Source organism: Ochotona curzoniae, unplaced genomic scaffold (assembly GCF_017591425.1).
Source record: "Ochotona curzoniae isolate NIBS_2020 unplaced genomic scaffold, NIBS_Ocur_1.0 scaffold_4506, whole genome shotgun sequence".
In the NCBI taxonomy this organism is placed as follows: Eukaryota; Metazoa; Chordata; class Mammalia; order Lagomorpha; family Ochotonidae; genus Ochotona; species Ochotona curzoniae.
This window is the reverse complement of record NW_024467119.1, coordinates 49,141,104-49,161,926: the sequence shown is the minus strand read 5'-3', so window position 1 is coordinate 49,161,926 and position 20,823 is coordinate 49,141,104. Positions and strand designations below refer to the sequence as shown.

Sequence of the window (20,823 nt, the reverse complement as noted above, 5' to 3'; positions counted from 1 at the left end):
TGTAGTTTTTAAATGTATATGGTAAGTAAGTTAAGCTCCCTGGGCTAATAGGGTAATAGGAGGGGTGACTTGTTACCTCCCTTGGTATTAGATTATTGAACTACTGTCTTTTTTTTTAGGAATAATTTTTTCTGCTGTGAAATATGAATAATCTTTCAAGTTCATAGACCTGAAATACTTTCTTAGGCTGTGATATGGACATATAGAGAGAAAGGAGATCTTTGTGAATGTTTCAATTAATAAAGTAGGTCATTGGATAATTTCAGAGTATGATAGATGCCATATTACAGTAGCAGAACATCAAATAGCGGTTTGTAACAAATTGTAAAACATAACTCTGGGATTAGGAATGCACCAGTGATCTATATGGTTAATGATCTGTATGCTCAAAGAATTCTTTTTAAAAAATCATAATAGATAGGTTTAACTTGCCACTTGCAAGATGCTGTTTTCGCCTCATTGATTAGAAAGATACTTAAGGAGCCACACTGAGTTGAGCTTTTACTACAGAGAAAGTCACCACATTTCAGTTTTACTACTCTTCTCACCACTAGTTATAATCAATAGCAGTAATTAAGCTAAACAGCAATGGCTGTATATGTTGATTTCCCCTTTGGAGAAAACCTTAGTAATGCTTGTCTGACCTTTAAAAGGCCTGTTTCAAGGATTTGTCATTCACTGTTTTTGTGGAGGTTGCCACACTTCTTGACATGTACTGCAGTTCTCCAACCTGCTAACGGGATCATCACTGTATTCAGCTATTTCCTATGACTGTGTCTTCTTTATCTTTTGGTCACTGAAATGCAGTGTGTTATTTCTTGGCCAAGAGTGCCGGCATCAGTTGTGACCCAGCAACTTTGCCCAACTGGAGTACCAGGTAAACACCTCATCTCCTGGTGTCTCTCCTGGAGAACCTCCTGGTCTCACTCTGCTTGTGTGTGTAATTTAAGGTCCTTCCTTTTCTATATCTTGATAAAACTGAAAAAGTAAATGAATAAAAAGGAAAAGTGCCAGTAGTTGCTGAGAATGTTGGTTGCCAAGAGGGTGTTGCTTTAGCTGGAATCCAGCGCTATAGGTAAAAGGGCATTGGTTAGCCATGTGCTCCCATGACAGGGCATCCAGGAGTGGAGGTAATATCAGTAAACCAGAACCAGGGGAAATACAGGCATCACTATTATTTGTTGTTGTTCCTCTTCTTTTTTTCCCCAACATATATCTGTTTTTCTTCTTTCTTTTTCTATTGCAGATGCAGGTGGCATTACATAGATATTTACACAGAACAACAAGTGCTAGCTAAAAGCATTGGCTGCATTTTTTTGTTATCGGATTTATGTTCCCAGCCCACCAGCACATATACATACCCACCTAACCCAGTTTTCAAATTTGATTTGAGAGAAAAAAAAACCCACCTAATTATTATTCCTTAAGGTATATAGAATGATAGCTCTTGAAAAAACAACAACAACACAAAAAGGATGGATGCCTAATGTGGCATTCTGAAATGCCACCCTCAGAAAGTGATTTAACAATTTCTGTTCTTTATTTATCGATGCCATTTTATCATTTTAGAGATTGCATTAGTGTAGGGATGACTGAGTGTTTTGTTTTCATATTCATTTATAAAACCTCTTGCCAATGATCCTGTTTAATCAAAATTTTCAGATGAGACCCATCCTCCCCCTCAAAGTCAGATGACCCAACCCCATGTAGATAAAGGCTAATTATGGAGCTTGGATAAAAAAAACTAATAAACTGTTTTGAAAGGCTTTTCATCAAGGTACAGATATTTGTTATTAAATGGTTCAATTGAATAGCCTCCTGTTTGGGATTCATTTCATATTCTTAATTTGTTCGTGAGAATAATCAGTATTTTTTACTCAATAAAACATTGAAATTAATTATTTATAAGTCTTTATTCAATAACTTTCATGAATGCTATAATCTCTTTGCTATCATTAGTGTGTTTTGAAAAATTATTATGTATGTATAGCAAGAGATTTAGTTTTAACCCCATATAAACAGAACATATCTTAGAATAACATGTTTAGGCTTCAGTAGACTAAATTCTGGATGACAGATCTTAACATATGGACTTTTCCAAATGTCAGTCGTAACTGACATACCGTGTAGAATGAGAACAAAATTAACTTTCATGCAAATGGACCAAGGTTAAGATTATTTGAATCCAAGTATTTTAGTATTGTTTTGCTCCAAAGAGTATATTGATCTGGATTTGTACAGGAATAGGAAGATATTTCTACTCTAAAAACAAATCATTTGTTTGAATGCCTAATTGATACTTTTTACACTAAAAATCTTACATTTTATGCTTGAACATGGCAAAAGGAGTGGCTAGATGATGCATTGCAGTTCTGAAAGCTTGGAAAACTTCGTTCTAGACTGTAATTCTGAGTAGACTGTTTTTTCATATTCATATCTACTTCTTTATATGTGTCTGTATGTATCAATTTACAAAATAATTTGAGACTATATAAAAGGTAAAATGATTGCATCCTTGGAAGTATGTATTTCTCATGTATTCTTATGTTAATCATGAGTTTTAAGGAAGTGGATGTGTTTTCTTTCTTAGAAGGGACAAGCCATTATCCACTCGGTGAGTGTGTCTGTGGTAATCATTGGGCTCATATTACATAAAAGGGAATTTCTACGGCTAGTTCTTAGCATGTTGAAGCACAGAAATTCATTTTTTAATTTATTCTTTTAAAATGTTGAAGTTACTATTTCAAAGAAATTGTGACAATTTGTTGATAGCGAGTGCATCCCTCTTCCTGACACTTTACAGACTACACAGTAGTCATTGCTTTCCTCTCAAATAAGAAAACTGAGATGCAGAAAGGCATGTAGTTTCCTTGGTTTCATAGCTTTATGTGGCAGAGTTAGGATTTGAACTTAGGTCTGTCTGATTCCAGAGTTCATTGGGAAAAAAGATACTGTAATTTCCTAGTCTTGTACATACACTGAAAATAGTTTCAGGTTTAATCACTGAGGGGACAGGGTTTTTTTGAAGTGGTTAAACCACTCGTTGGGAAGACTAACTCCTACATTGAAGGCCTAGAGTTTGAGTGCTGGCTCCATTCCTGATTCCAACTTCTTTCTAATGGGCATCCTAGTAGGCACCAGTGGATAATTCAAGCAATTGGGTTGCTGCCATCTCTGTAGGAGACCTGGACTGAGTTCTTGTCTCCCTACTTCATCCTATCCCACCTCTGGCCATTATGGACATCTGTGAAGCAAACCAGTGGATGAGAGCTGACTGTCTGTCTATGTCCCTTTTTGTGTGTCTCTAAAACAAATTCATGAATTGTTTTAAAAATATAATTTCATCCACAATGCTTTAATTTATTCAGTTCCAAAATATCTTTCTAGAGATGAGAGAAATCTGCATATTGTTGGAACAAATTAAATTTTACATTTGAGAAGAAATTATGTAAATTTAAGCTGGTAGTGACTACTGTTGCACCATAATATTTCATGAGATTTCTTAGAAAAGCAACTGTTAATGGTTGTTTGGTCCCTTAATGACTTCAAGTTGCTGGCAGCAATAGATTATGTGACATTTCATTGTTGTAATTTTATCATTATTTTAAAATGTACTCATATTTACATTTAATAATTTACAAGACCATTTTACATGAGATTAAGTAGAAAATAAAAGCAAGCATCTTTTCTCAAATATTTTTCATGGAATTTCTCAGAACAAAAATTTTAATCAACTCTTTGCTTCATTTGAAAGACATATAGTTATTGTTTAAGTGGAGCAACAGTTATTTGCAGCACAACTTATGGGGGATACCTCTACCTTATTCTCTTGGTCTCCTGACATATTTAATTGATGGCAATTAGAGTGTAATGGACCTCACACTGAGATGTAAGGGCATAGGGAGATGAAGACTTCTATAAGTTACGATAGTGCATCTTTAAATGAAAGTCCTTCATTTTTATGCTAAGAGTAGAATGTATTCTTTTCATTTTGAAATTTTGTTTTAAGAATGAAAAGTAAATGCAGTAGGTCCCCCATATCTTTCAGTTCCATTTCTATAGTTTTGTTTTTAGTTATCCAGTATTTAAAGATATGAAGATGAAAATTTTAGAAAGAAGCAAATCAGATGTTATAAAATGTGTACTGTTCCGAATGCTGTGATGCATTTCCTGCTGTCCTTCTCCATCTTTCCTAGGGTGTGACTCATCCCCTTGTCCTGAGTATCTATGATCTATATGTTACCTAACCATTAGGCACTTAGTGGCTGCTCAGTTACAAGGCAAACTATTGCAAATCCCAGTGTTTATGTTACAATCATCTTTATTTTCTGTAATAATGACCTTAATTGCAAGAATAGTGAAAGTGATGTAATATTCTTCTATTTTATTAGTTACTACCATTGATCTTAGTGTAACTAATTTATAAATTAAATTTTATATAGGAATATTTAGATGAGCAAAGCCAGACTGTGAATATAAATATTATGAAATGTTGTCTGAGTGTGAACTCTGCTGTTCAGGAGAGAGTGGGCAAGCTAGCCAGATCGTCCCCTGACCTTGTCCTTGAAACTTCTGTTGGGCACTCAGCAGCCTGATTCCAGAGAAGGCCCAACTGCAAAAGAACCAACACTTAGTCAAAAATCATGCATGTGGAAAGATTCCTGGACACAAAACCAAATACAGTGTGATTAAAAATGCAAATCACAACATAGCATGACATTGCATAAAGTATTGCAATTCTAGGGCTCTCCAACTTTGGAAAATTACAGACACCCTCTTTTGGAAACTACGTCAAGTTTCTTTATGTAATTTCTCAGCACTTCATCATTACATCAATATTTTCAGAAACCACACTAACATAAGATAGATTGGTGATGTCTTGAGCCGTTCTTTTGTCCTAATGTCCACTTATAAGTGACAAAAACCTTTGTTGATGTGCTAAATAAAAAGCTGTTGAGGTGAAATCAAAAGCTTTCAAGCATATTTATCTAATTGTGAAGACTTTCATAGAATCATGATTTTTTAAAAATGATATTTTTCCTTTTTAATACCTTTGCAGTCTCTTTGTCTTAGCTCAATTTACGAACCTTTTCTTGCTAGGATAATTATCCTTACATAAATGACTTGCGCTATTAATGGTACTCTTCACTAGCACCACAAATTTGAATTTCATTAGTTTCTAGTTAGTAAGAACCTCTTTCAGCCATTGAGTGGGTGACTAACTGCTAGCTTAGGATTACTGTTGTTAAATTTGTGTGGCTGTGGCAAAAATATTCCCAATTATATGGTCTGAGGTAAGTCTTTAAGGAAATTGTGGAAATAAAAAGAATTCTCAATTTGAAAAAGCTATTGTGAGTGAGGTGAGTTTGTTTTAGGAATCTTAAATCTTACATATAGTCCAATGCAATTTCTTTTCCTTTTGTGTTTTAGAAATCTGAATTCATTTAAAAATTAAAACAAATTAGAATTAATAATCTTGGTAATTTTTATTATCATCATTCTAATTTTATTAACTAGCATATTCACCAAGTGGGTAAAATAATGATTCTTACAACACATTTTAACATGATAAAGAATACTTGAAATATTTTGTAGAAATTTTGAGTCAGTGGATCAGTGAAAATGTTCAGACTAGTCACACCATAGTTGATGATTGCTTGGTCATATTTTTCCATCGTGCTGTTCTTTTTTACTTGAATTTCCTGGAATAATTTATTCATAAACAATGTTTTGCTCTCAATGATAAAGATATCATATTAAAATAAAGCTAGTACAAAGTCCATACTTCACAAATTCTAGGGTTCTACATAAAGTGATAAAAGTATTTGAACGTTACCCTTCTCTTCAATGGTAACTTGCAGTTTGTAAGTGTTTATTATAGAAAGGCCTATCAATATGCAATCTATACATTTGTCAAGCTCCCTTAGTGATTTCAATAAAGATTGGGAAATTAGGATACACCTCCTTCAAGCTCTTCTCTTTCATAATCAGCATGAGTCTAAATTGCCACTCAGAAAAATTTCCTGTGTATAGATGGGAGACACCCTGGCAACCTTTGCAAATTGAAGAAGGCTAATTGGCCTATGTACTACCCAATTAATTCACAAGTGTTTAAAAGATAAGTTATAAGGATTCAAAATCTGAAGTTCAGTTGAATTTGCCCTATTGAAATAATCTTCAAGTGTGAAGCATGTGTGTTTCTTTTGAGTCTTACATAACTAAGCTAAAAAATGTTGAGGAATTATTTAAGCTAGGTTTTGTATGAGAGGTCACTAAGTTGTGACCAAATATGTGACAAGTGTTGCTATTTTGAAAGGACTCAAAAAATGTTCGAGGGACTTAACTGGTAACCTAACAGCCTCAAACCCTAAGAGATGCCAGCTCATCTGGAACTTTTAACACAACTCTATAACTGCTTTTTGGTTCTTGTATTTGACTTTGGTAGTAGATCTTTTCAAAATCATATAAAATGGCATGAATGTTCTAAAGAAGAAGAAATGAGCTACTAATAGACATATTATCTCCTCTAATTCTTTAGATATTCGCTTTTAATATTTCAAACTCATCAACTTATTACAATGTCAGGATGTTTTGTTTGCTTTACATTTACTTTTGGTACGAATATTGAAGCAACAGTTAGCTGATGGTTTTACTTGGTTGACTAGAGCTTTCACTGAAGCCAGAAATGGATTTCTTATTCAGTTATATAGAGTTCCACAGTGGATAATTTAGCATGTACATTGGAATTACTCTTTTCCTTTGTCTTTACTTCATCAATAGATCTGCTGGAAGGAGCTCCCTCTTAATCCCTTAGAGTTTCACTTATATCCACTTTAGTCTCTTCTCTTTTTTTCCCCCTTCTGTTTAATTTTTACTTTTGGATACAATTTCATAGGCTCTGGGATATTTTCCTACCGCCTTTATTCCTTCCCCCTCCCTTTGAGTCTTTTTTCTTCTGTCCTTTTATTGTATGCTATTACTATTATGCTTGTATTGAGAGAGGACACCTCAGAAAAAACAACATAAATGACAAATATGGAAAAGAAATATCAGGTGCATGACCACTGTTATGAAGGTATAGCCTAAATTATTTGGTTAAGGGTAATGGGATTATTCCCCATCAATATTTATTTCTTGAATTTATGCATTTTGCTTAGAGGTCTGTTAATGGTCAATTTTAACTCTTATGTTTGTATAAGAAAGAAGACAAATTAATACAATGACCGCTTATATATTTGTATGTGACTAATGAGAAATGAGAAATTTTTCTTTCTTTTTTTTAGGGATTTTTCTAAATGACTTCTTTTTAATGGAGTTATGTAATGTCAGGGTATATTTTCCTTTTAAAAAATAAATGATAGCAACATTGCTAACCTGAACTACCAGTATGTATTTTATTGCCACAGAATACACAACAAATATTACTTTAGATGCAAACTCTTTCAAGACAGTTAGCCATGAATATTTGAGTAAGATTGTAAAGAACAGACAATACTACCAGAATGCTATTTATAAATATAATAAATGACATTTACACAAAATTGTCAGATACTGTTAACACTTCATAAAAGAAATTTAGGGTGGGTTTGCTTAATTCTAATTTAACCTTGAGTAAACAATTGATATAAACTCAGTTTTCACATGTGTAAAATGAGAACCTGAGATATGTAGATATTTTAGTACTCTTTTCACTTGATTATTTATTTTAGTTGCATTTTGCTTCCTGTCATTATTCAAAATAAATAATTGAGATGGCTTGGTTTAATTTCCAAGTATATCTTTAATATTTTGTTTTTGGAGTGACCCAATATCTCACCCGCAATGCCTTCATCAGAGGAGCTCACAGCCACTTGGGACAATGGTGACTGTCCCAGGAAAACAAGAATGCAGTATCAGTTGAGCCATTAATTTGGACTCAAGTTTGTTATTTTTATGTATATGATGCAAGTTTACATAAATGGAACATTTATCTAGAAAATGAAATAATGGAAAGAAATAATTTCTGTAGTGGTGCTTGAGGTCTGGTGTAAGTTACCATAGAAGTATATATAGAAAATGAAGTAATCATGTGAACTAATATACCTGTGGTTTGTTTTTTTTTTAATTTCACATGCTGTTATTTCAAAGGAAGAAGGTTATTGCAGTTTTCCTATTTTCTACTAGGTACTCTGTACACTGATAGTTCTGGGACCTAGAAACCCACAGAGAAGAATCATCATGGTGTTGCTAATCATTGTACAAAGATCCTGCAGCAGTATTTAGTGATAGAACCCTTTGAATCTCAGGGAACTGTGGTTAACAAGTGGCCACAGCACACACTTGGAGTTGTTCACCAACCCCGCAGCTGTATAGCACAGTGAACAGAAGCAGCCCCATAACTTCATCTGGAGCAGCAGTATGCATACATCCCCCTAATTTATGGCTCCTGTCTCAAACTGAGCCAGAAGTCTTAATGAACTCATGTCACATTCTGAAATGACAAAAATCACTAATGTGTAAAGTGGAATAGGTTACCTGGAAACAGTAACTCCTTTGAGGACATAGGTCACTTAGGAATTGAGGGTCTTTTGTTCAGGGTGGTCACCTACTAACCATGGGGCTTTAGTGTGGGCTCTTGGAGACAAGAATCAAAGGCTGAGTGAAAGCAAAAAGCTGATTGTGAAAGCACAAGTTACTATTAATAGGGAGAAGGCAGATCTTAAAGGACCAAGTAGCAGATGTTGGTTATCTGACCATAAGTACTTTATTGAATTATATAAGGGGCTTTTTATATGACATAAAGTACCCATACCTGGTCATGTAGCACAAAAAGCAGGGTTTCAAATCTTTTGCCTTTCATTTTAGAAAGCAATAGTGAGAAATAGAATAATTCATAGTAAGCTAAAATGAGAAAAGTTTTGCCACTGATAGAGGCTTGATACTTAAGATGCATGCCTATTTGATCATTAGAATTGCCTTTGATGCAGGAGCCATCTGGGTAGTTCATAGACAGTTGTCGAAAACCTAAATAAGTAGTCATTCTAATGATCTTTAAAATTCCATGGAACTCAATTTTTATTTTATTTTTCATTTAAAAACTATTTTTCATTATTTGAAAGGCAGAAAGAAAAAGAGGAAAGAGTTATTCAGGTACAAAGAGAATTTCTATTCACTGATGGATTCTCCAGATGCCCACAACAGCTGGGACTGGGTCAGATGAAAGCCGGGAGTCAGTTATTCCATGCTGATCTCCCCAGTGGGCAGCAGGGACCAATCTATTTCAGTCCTTACCTGCAGCTCCCTAGTGCACATTAGCAGAAAGCTGGATTTGGGAGTGGAGGCTGACCTTGAACCCAAGAACTCTATTACGGGACTCAGGTGTTCCATGTGACATCACGTCCACTGAGCCAAATACCTACCTGCCCCCAAACTCAATTTTAATCAGGAAACTTAGATGCTTATGCTTTATTATTTTGCTTGTATTTTTCATTTGCAACTAAACTATTTTAAATTATACTTACTATACATCTCTTCTTTTTTTTGATAAAAATGTGCCATGTTTCATTTTCTACCAAGTACCATCCCTATTTCAAAAGTCAGTCATATGTGTATCTCGGGATATTGTTAAATCAGCAAACTAGTAATTGAATAACTAATATGAATTGCATTTTAAACTGAGGGTGATAATGATTATTGTTCAGGTATCAAAAATATATTGTCTCAGGTGATTTCTTTATGTAGGTATTTGGATTAATGTCAATGGAAAAAGTTAGAGGACAGTGCCACATTAAGCTGGATGGTTTGTGAATTTTAAACAGTAATTGTGGATTTTAATTTGGGCCTTGGAGGATCATTAAGGCTGACTTAGTTGAAGAGGCTATCTCAGGAATTGAATGTATGATATGAACTACTTGACTGGAGAGTACAAACAGGTGTCAGTTCCAGGTGTCAGTTCCTTTCTGTTTCCCCACTATTTGTCAACCAAGGCCCTTGTCTTTTTCTTTTCAAGGAGACTGAGTTCTATATTGATATGGTTTAAGGCCCATCACAGGGTTCCTCAGAAGCCCCTTGATAAGTGTTCCTGTTGAGGTTTATGTCAATATTTTCTAGAATGAAAATTATCTTTATTTTCGCAGTATGTATAGCAAAGATGTGAATTCATTATGTTAATATATACATAGCATCTATAGAGAAATGTACAGAAATGTACTGTGTATATACATATTTTAACTGTTGTCTTTGCTTAAAAGCTTGGCTATATTAGTAGCATTGAACACAGCTAGTCAAGAACTTGATTTCTAAGTATTACAGTAGAAAGAACAAAGACTCCTTATGAAATTACTGATTCAAACAAGAAAGTGCTCAGAAAATGAGTTTGTCAACTCAAAGAGGCTTTTAATGAATCAGTATAGGGAAAGTAGAGCAATATTATGGTAAAGTAAATATCCATGAGTCTAGACAAACAGAAATAAAGGTTTGAAAAAATTAGTGAATAAGTGGAAGAAAAAGTTACAGTAAGATTTCTATTAGCAAGTATGGAAGAAATATGTAAGTTATATCTAGTATAAAATTCAAAAGTAAACAATAATCTGGCTTGTGTTCAAACTGTCAAATACCTTTTTTGTGGAATTGTTTTAAACTACAGAACACAGTAAAAGTAACCTGATTATGTCTAACTCATCAATAGAGGGAGAGACTTGAGACACAACTGACTTGTACTGTTTGGAGTGATTTTCACTCTTTTTTGAACTCCTAGATTCATTAAAAATGATTATGCTACGAACTTGACATTTGTTGAGCTTTATTTTAAAATACTGTGGAATTATAAATGCACATGGAATTGTGTAAGTCTTACATAAAGTAATATTTGAAGAAATGGCAAGTGTAAGGAACTTCTATATAGAATACAAATGTTGCAACCCAAATTGTCAAGATGATATTGTGTCATATTATTACTTTTGAAGTTTTTCAAGTTCCTCTTTATTGGTCTTATGTCTGCATGGTACCAAACATCACACAAGTTACTGTTTGTTTTTTAAAGATTTATTTACTTTCAAGGCAGAGTTTCTGAGAGAGAGAGAGAGAAAGAGAGAGAGAGAGAACTGCTGAGCTTCTTATGGGTCTCCTTTGTCAGTTGCAGGGGCCCAGGTACGTGGGCCATCTTCCCCTGCTTCCCAGCACATCAGCAGCAAGCTGGGTCAGAAGTAGAACAACTTTGAAATGAACTGGCATCCATATGGGTTGCCATTGTCACAGGCAGCAGTTTACCCCATTTCTCCACAACACTGGCTCCCAAACATCACACTCTTGAAACAGAGGATATTGTCACTGATGTGATTGATTTTTGACTTTACTATTTTGTGCCTTTCTCAGTGAAATAATAATTAACAGGACTGGAGGGCAATGAGTAGAAGTTGATTTTTAATTTTTGCTGATATTCAATAATATTTAAAATAATAATTGCAACTAACATCGATTGTTAGTTCAATGTTAGTATCTCCTTACTGATTTAAAAAAGTGTAATTTTATTCAGTTTGAATTACTTTGATAACTGTCAGTTTCTGACTTTTGTTGACTTAAATATGTTATGAAACTGTGCAGATCTCTCTCTAATTCAGGAGTAATATTTTTGAAGATCTCCTTGCTTCACTTTGAAAATGCATTGTAAAAATTAACTCTTTCTTTCATTAGCTGCACTTGACTGTTTACTAATTTCTGTGAGTAGACAATTGCTCCCCACATACAGACAGTACTCTCATGACTAACGAATCACTCTGTTGGCCCCTCCTAAAATACAATTCATATATCATCATATATCATTTTAATTAAGGTACCTACAGATGACCAAACAGTAAAAAAAAATTACCTTCGTTTGTCTTTAATGTTCTCTTTGATAGTTAATTGACTACCTCAATTTATCTTGGTAAAATAATGATGTTTATCATAGTCTTTCAATTTCAAAATAAAATTGTCAGTTATAATTCGTTATATTTTAATATTATAAGTTTTGTATACACTTAAACAGCATGTAGAACACTCCAACAGGATCAGAGATATGGCAACGCCTATTTAATACTCAATGTGTTTTCTTTACATAATAACTAAATGGTATAGTAATAGCTGAGTGCATTTACCTTAGAGGACTTTGTCTTTACTAAGTTTGTGTACTTTGAACTTGTAAAGTTCAAGATGGAAACGGCATCCTTTCTGAACTAGCCTAAGGCTCTGATACCATGGTGTTTGACTAGCTGCTTTGCATGTAATAACCATTGGTTTCCTGCTACTATGACATCACATTTGGCTAAGATACAGTAGATGGACTAACAACTCTGAATATATAATTACTAATTTAGTGTCCTAAGCTGAAGTTTGTTGCAGTCTACTCTTGCAAATTGAACCTAAAAAGATAAATTTTCTTAGGGAACCTTATAGATTGAACCAAGCATTAACAGGTGTTTCAGAAAAAAAGAAAACCAACAGGATGACAATGTTTAACATTGCTATTGTGTATTTCATAATTAACAAGGAAATGAAATATGTTTTAAAGGACTAAGGTCTGCCTATGTACCAATTAATATTTAAATGTTAATGTGCTGCTCATATATTAAAATGACACTAATGTTTAAAAACTATACAAACATTTTAGCTTTTTAAACTATTAGTTCTGATTTCAACACAAATGTCCTTATTCGTTGTTCTGAGGTACAGAAAATCTACCATGATATTCTGTTAACTCCATGTTGACTCCTGTTTGTTTTCTTATTAACCTTGATTCTCGTTCACACTCAGTGCCTACTATTGGCATGCTTGGTTGCTCTCAAGTTAGATCAGCTCTGTAACTTTCCTGTCTCTTTGTGCTCTGCTTTGATGATGTTGTTCAAGTTCCTGTGCAGACCTATGACACAGGCATAAAGATTGTTTGGATATAGGTTGTATTATTGAAATCTAGATCCCCTTCCTTATTAGACCTATTAGTGGGCCAGTGACTGATTAATCTTCATACAATTAGCAATTGTATGTTTCTCTCCTTTGAAAGCTGCTAAACAGCCTTCACAACATTGGAATGAAAAAGTAAAGTAAGGAATAGAAGAGTGAAACCCATTTAAAAACTGGTTCAGGCTGGGTGGTGTGCCAGTGTATTCTGTACACTCCCATGTGGAGATAAACCTATGGAACAGAACAGCTAGTGCACAATTATGTTGCAACAAGCAGTATATTGTGACCAAGTCTGAATTCTCCTACAAATCCTACACACTACAGCACAGTACACTTCAAAGAGAGCTTTGTGATTCCACCATCCTGAAGAAGCAGTTTTTGTCTGTATTTAACCACATACATTTTCATAGCATATTCAGGCAAAAAAAAAAATCAACCTGGGTCAAGATATAAGGAGGATATGTATAGATTTAACGGTTCAAAGACCTCTTTTCTTTGTTCTTTTTGCTTTTGATCTAAATTGTTCTTTAATGTCATGAGTAAATAGGTCAAGAATTTGACCAGAGACTTAAAATGGGCCAAGAAAATGTCTTTACTACATAAAACAAAAAGCAGAGTATTATTGAGATGTCAAACTTGCCTGACTAGAAACTCTCCTGCCTCACTGAATAGAAGTTTGTTTCTGATTTGCTTATTTTGGAATAAGTTCTTTTTTGAGAAGACCTACACTTGGAATTCTGTTCATATGACATGATATGTATATGTGTAAGCATATGTACATTTGTATCTGAATTTTATACAAATTTTCAAACTGTTACTTTCTTTTTATAAATGTATCTTAGTAAATTCTCTCCCTTCACTTCCACCCACCATCAATTCAACATATTGGAGCTTCAGTATTATAGCTTCATTATAGCATATCCCTCCAACACACTTAAAGAAATTATTATTTTTGTAAGATATGAAATTAAAAAATTTTTGTTAGTAACAAATATTAAAGTGTAACATCATTCCACTGAGCTACTTCATATGCTGGCAGCATGGCCTGAGGTAGGGAGGCACCTGTCTACCTGCCATAGCTGTGAGAGAGTTGGGGGCATTTGAAATCTGGTGTTAGATCTGCAGGTATGATGAGAGAAATTCATAAAGATTAGAGAGTGGGCCAAGCAGGGTATGTCAATCATGGAATCACAATCCCACCCACCATGCAAGATAGGGAATACAGCAAATGGAAATTTCAGCAGCTGTCAATATTTGAGAATCAAACAAAGAGGGTTCAATAGCTGCCCTTGACCCACATGACAGTGTGCACTGATATTGATTGTGGGACAAAGCTTCAGTATTTGGAGAGAGAGAAAAAGATGCTAGAGTGGATATGCCCCAGAATCATACCACAAACTCTCTGATAGCCCTCCAGCAGGAGACAGGTACAAAGATTTGGTCAAACAGGCCAAATTTAGAAGTATGCCCTGATCCTACAGCAATGGGAAAATTGAGCTACACTTTGGCACAGCTTGATTATTGGTTGCCCGGAGATAGAAGCAAGTGCTTGTTACTAACTGTGGAGTCATATGGAGGTCAGGAGGCACTTTTCTGAAGGTCATCTATCTGTGACTCACCATTAGGAGGCAGATATGAGAATGCTGGTCCTTTTCTGAAATTAAGGATAAAGGAGAGGAGACAGGTGAGATATGTTTAGAGACCTAGGCATAAGGAACTACTGTGGAGAGGCATTAAAACATATAGATTCCATACATGGCTATATGGAATGATTTGTTTAATCATTTAATTCTCAAAATGAGGTACATACTTCTACCCTTGGTTTTTTCAGGAGAGGAAAATGAGGCCTAGTCACACAACAAATCAATACTTTAATTGATGACAGACCCTAGATACTGAACCATAAAGCCCATGGGGAGGTGAAAGGGAGACTCCAGTGCATATTAAATGGCGTTATAACATATATATGTTATATGTATAACATATATATACATGCCAGTCTATACAGCGGTATAATATCTGATTTGGTTGTATTTTTAAATTAATCTGTAGAATGTATCATTAACAAAACTTAGAGCACTTGAAGTTTAAAAAAAGTAAGGAAGAATAAAATTGAGGTAAAATAACTGTGGCTAGCTCCCTGAACAATGTTATTATTCAGGTGCTGTCTTACATACTTAATTAAACATGCTACAAGTTATTTAACCTCAGCAAACATCATGAGCTGAATTGACAACATTCTGCAACATGTGGGAAAAACAAGTGAGGTTTAGGAAGGATGAGACAGAGAGAGAGAGAAGACTCTGGAGACTTTGTCTCAGTACATCTCAAACAAATATTTACTTTTCTATAAGGAAGCAGTTGTGATGGAGAATGTACATCATGGAGACACATGAAAATACTTCTGTCATTTCAAGGCACAGAGCAAGCAGAGTAGAGGAGAGTGTCTCAAGAGTTGAAGTGTAGCTTGTGTTGCAGCAAGGTGTGCAATAATAGCATCATAAAGTTAGACTATCCCACACAGTTAGAATTATCAAGAGCTCAGATCATCCACATCACTAGCATCTCCAGAGCAAAACACCGTCAAAGCAGATGGCCGAGTCCCAGATACGTCCTACAGTAATTGAATGTAGAAGTGAAGGTGAGATGACATAGGGAGGGTCTCAGACCCAAAGTGTCAAATAGTTGGGGAGTTTGGAGCTATTTTAAAATGTTCTAAAAGTTGTTTTCTTTTTACTGCAACTGTACAGAGTGCTCAAGGACATGAATACAAAGCAAGCTGGAAAAAGGGAAGCTACTGATGTTGCTGGTTGCAACTGCTAAAATTCAAAATGGTGATAAGCACAAGAAGATCTTTAAACGTGATGGTTCTGCTTTGCTGAATAATGAAGTCAAGGATCTATACAATCTCTACATCATCGAAAGATCAATATTCCCGTATCTTAATATAGGATAATACTAAACTATATTAGATTGCAGGACAAGCAGAAGGAAAATTTCATTTGAGATGGTTTTTAACATCTGATCCCCAATCAGCTAAAATCAAATCTTATTAAAATGGAAAGAGCATATTTCTGTAAGACTGGCATTTTTAAATGTCAGTGGTTAACGTAAGCTACATTTACCCTTACTGATGATTCTTTTTTTTTTTCAGGAGGAACTTACGATAAAATTAAATTGTCATGACATATTTCTTGATCAACTAAATGGAACATGACCTATCTGTATTTGACAAAGTTTGGCTAGAATTTTGCTGTGCAATCTGGGTTGTCAATATCTAAAATTCGAAATAAATCTCATAGAATTTAGAAACTGGAAAATTCTAATCTTAAACATTGGGCATGTTAAATAAAGAAGACAAGGCTGACTTTTTATGGTGCTTCTGTGAATTTCTAATGTTTAATAGTGCAAAGATTGGATGGTTCTATCTGCAGAATTGATTTCTATCATAAATCCAAATTAGAACTTAGCTTCTTTTCCATGATTATTTGGTATAGAATGATAACTGTGAAGTATTTTTGCATTCATAATTTGCAGTGTTATTGGTTATGGTATTCTGTAAAAGATTAGCACATATATTGACAATCAGAGCAATGTCACTGAGGTGGTGGCCATACAGAATTGATGTCTGTGAAAAAAATGAAGTGTTACAGTAAGGGCAGGAATCCATTGATGACATATCAGTGGCAAAAAAAAAAAAAGTGAGGCCAAATTGAAACTTCACAGAACAGCTCTATAGAGAGGTAGAATGGAATAAAAATATTTTCTATTACGTATAAAACCTTTGAATCCATGATATGGGCAAGCCACAGAAGATTGTATATGCATAGATGTTCAAGGAAAGAGCCAAATGTTTGTAGTTCTAGTGAACAATCATAGTGACTCCATGCATTTTGTAATTATTATTCTCTCCATGTTTTGTATCCATGTCCATGGCTATCCCTGGTGTGATCAATGACCTTACCCTTATGTTATGTGTCAACTTCTGGTTTGTGGCTACTGCTCCTTTTGCTTGCTTTTTTGTGCTTTTATTCCCTTCATCTCAGTTGATTAGCAACAGTCAATATCTGAACCATTTCATAAGAAAGTCAAACATTTGAAAAAATTATTATGCAAGAACCAACAGAATAGTAATGAGAACAAAAGAGCATTTAATCATAATAGGATAAATTATGACAGATTTCCATTTTCAGAGATTCACTGAAGCATCTTTGTATAGATCAGTAATATTTTATGTTTGTCTTTTTTATTTCAATGATATGTTTAGATCTGGCATATAGTGCTGAATAAATATTTATAGAAATGAAGAGATGTTTGTAGAAACCAATCATATTTTAATTGTATAAAAAAGATCTTTTTAAATCATGTAGTGTGAGTTATGATCATACAAAGACAACACCTGTTAACCTCTCCCATGATGGCACCGTATTCACCACAGTCCCATGACATGTTGATTAGGCCAAGTTTCCAGGAGGAGTCTTGTGTATACTGAGAGAAAGAGGTTTTACGGAGAGAGAAAAGGCAAAGATGATTATAAATGGTAGTGCATTATCAGATTCTACCAGCATCTATACTAGACTAACGTGTTTGGCTTCTTTTGTGAGTGTTATAGGGAGTGCTCTGAACAGAATTGGGCTTGAAAAGATCTCTCTGGGAGGAACATGGAGAATAAGGAAAGTATTTCAAGACTTTCACCAGCATGTGATGTTCACTTGGGAAATGACCTAAAATAGTAGCAAAGCGGTGGGGTGAAAGGTGAACACAGGAAAGCTCTGTCACAGGCTTCATGATTTCCAGCCTATGCAACAAGGTGTAAACGGTTGATGGTCAGGATAATGGTTTTGGAGAGAGATTTTTTTTCATTTACCTAGGAAAGCATAGAACACATTTAATTACTAAATGAAAATAACTGGAGGAAAGGGAAAACATTTTTTAAAGCCTTAGAGCTTTTAATAAAAACCCTCTTAATTTTTTAAAGATAGATTTATTTTTCTTATATTTTCCTCTTTCTGCCTTCCACCCTTCTTCCATTCTTTCATTCTTCCTTCCTGTCTGATCATAGGAAAGGTAAGTCATATGTTGATCTTATACCATGAGGTACAAATTTATTGATTAAACACATAAAATATGAACAAAGAAGGCTATTTAGAACAGCTGATTATTGCACAGTTGGAAATACTAATGCTAAAAATGGAATTGATGTCAATTATCCAATTCCTAATACAAATGACCAATAGCATCATTGTTCAGAGGACATAAAACCACACTGTTGTATTTTTAGAAGATTATTATGTTACCTATTTATTTAAAGGAAAGGAGACAAAGAGAAAAAGAGAGGGAGATGCTTTTATCTAGTTGTTTACTCTCTAAATACCTACTACAGTTCAAGCCGTGTCAAGCTGAAGGCAAGAGCCAGACATTCAGTCAACGTCTCCTGACAGCTTAAATCGTCGCCTGCTACCTTCTGAGTTGCATATTAACAAAAAACTGGAGTTAAGATTGGAGCCCGGACTCAAACCCACTCACCCTGATAATGAAATATGAGTGTCTGATGTAATGTGTTGTTTGCTGTGTTAAACGTCTACCCCACAATATTGATCTTTCTATTTTTATATTTTGAAGGTTTGAATTGCCTGTAAAGTGATTTCATTTCCAAAAGTAAAGAGGGCCATGATCAAAAATTTATAAAATAAGTTTCCCAGGAGAACAAATAGTACATAATCAGTAATTTTTAAATATGAGTAACATATGAAGGGTTATAAGCTCTTTATACTGAAAGGAAGATGGAAAAATTCACCCTAGAGAGATATTAAAATAGAACCCTAATGAATTATTAGTTGGACAGTGGCATTCAGATTCTGTTATGGTGCTCTAAGATTTCAGTCTTGAAAATAAATTTAATTTAGTCTATCATTTTGTAATTATCATCCAACTGTTCTTAACTAAATACACATTCAACATGTAGTTTAAAAAACATGTCTTACAGTCCCCTTGTTGAAGTTAGGTGCAGCCTTTGTAATTGGTTTGACATAGTACAAGATGTTAGTCACCATCTGTATAATAAATCAGGTTTAGCATAAATTGTCATTTGCTCCCTTGAAACCAAGATTACGTATTTAGTTTGAACTTGATTTTGTTCTTGACTGACAAGTCTGTGATTACATGTGGCAGTGTATTTTAAATGTCTGTCTCCTGCTTTCAAATCTTGTATGTATATATTTTGTTGGGAAAGCACTCTATAAAGTACCTTCACATCAATAAATTCAAATAGTTGAGCATGGTATCATGCTTCTGTTGTATAGCTGAACAAGTCTTTTGGCGACAGCACATCTATTTTGTCTTTAGCAATAGCACATGTATGCCCCGTATTTTGTGTCCTATCCCCCACAATCTAGGATAGCAGTATTAATATATATGTATATGAATATATGTAGTGCAAAAATGTGTGTAGCTGACTATAAATCTTCAAAGTTCAATACTAAGTGAAATTAGAGTTGAGCCATGTTGGATGCATACATAGATTTTTATTTACTAGTCTCAGTTATGGATACTTCGTTGAGCCTAGTAGTAGGATTTTGATATGTTTCATAGGAAGACAGTATTTAAAGAGTGATTATAAGTTCTAATTAGTACGGTATTCCGTATTTCCACTTTCTTGTCTCCATGTTTGAGTAATGTGTCTACCTAGTGTGGCATGAGGATCCTGTTGATGTTTAGGTCTAGACAGTGGTGGTATGCAGCGTACTTGTAGAGCATGTTGAGTCAGCTTTCTCTGTACCCTTCAATGAGCTATCTATTGCCTCTTCTAAGATTCTTGCTCATTGGGGCAGCAAAATTTTCCCCATTAGTGGGTCAACAGATTATGTAATATTCATTTAAAAATCATTTTAATGAACTATTATTTTGTTTTCTCTATCAGCTTGTCTCCATAGTTAGCACATAAAACTTATAAGACACCAAATTAGAATAAAACATTGACCTAGGCTTCAAAAATATTCATGAAATGGTGATGGAGACCCTCCCTTATTTTAAACTTTAAATCACTTGACATGCACTTCAAATAAAGCTTATGGAAGGCCTGGCTTGGTAGTTAACCATTTTCCGGGTACTGTGCACACAACACACAACACACACACACACACACACACACACACACACACACACACACACACTTTCATCAGTAAAGGTGGGAGTGCACAATGATGAAATTGTTTTATTCATGTTGCATTTCAAAATCCAAGGCAATATGACAGAACTTAAAATCAGTTAAATGGCACTTGCTTTGGACATCCTACACTTTTTCGTGTCCCTCTTATGTTAGTCAATGACTCTTATTCAGTGCCTACTTTGTGCTCGGAATCTGTGGAGTAGCCTTTGGAAAACTTCATAACTTGTTAGCACTGTTTATTAAAGAATGTTGTCCTTTATATGTCAGAAGTCAAGAGGCGGTAGACTGGAATGAAAATGGTAGCTGGGAGGAATGTAAAATTAAATTGGTCAATTGATGTTTGTGGGCACATGAGTAGCATGGCAATATTTATTTTGGTTAATTTGTGTGGAGCATGAAGAGAAGTCATTTATACTGACCCCAATTAGAAAAGCAAAGTCACATGTTAATGTAAGAATTCTAGTGCAGATCTGTAAGTCATGCGACGGCTTTCCTATTTGATCAATTATGTAACAGACCCAGTTGGTAAAAATCATTATGTATTTAACTTCTAATCAAATGAATTATATGAAATCAACTCAAACATGAAAGAAAATACCATGCTGCCTGGGTTATCACAGGCTGTTCCAGTTTTAGTTGCACAGGTCACTGAGTCCCAAAGTCAGAAGAACTTGTCTTTTGTTTCATTTGATTATGTGAGCATCTAGAGTTGTGCAGGCAATAGTGACAATCAGTTTAAT

At 34.5% G+C, this 20,823-nt stretch overlaps 1 protein-coding gene across 5 annotated transcripts in view; it reads left to right on the top strand.

Moving 5' to 3' along the window:
• ANK2 (ankyrin 2) overlaps nt 1–20,823 on the top strand; it is a 306,741-nt gene that overhangs the window by 62,099 nt on the left and 223,819 nt on the right. The window lies entirely within an intron of this gene.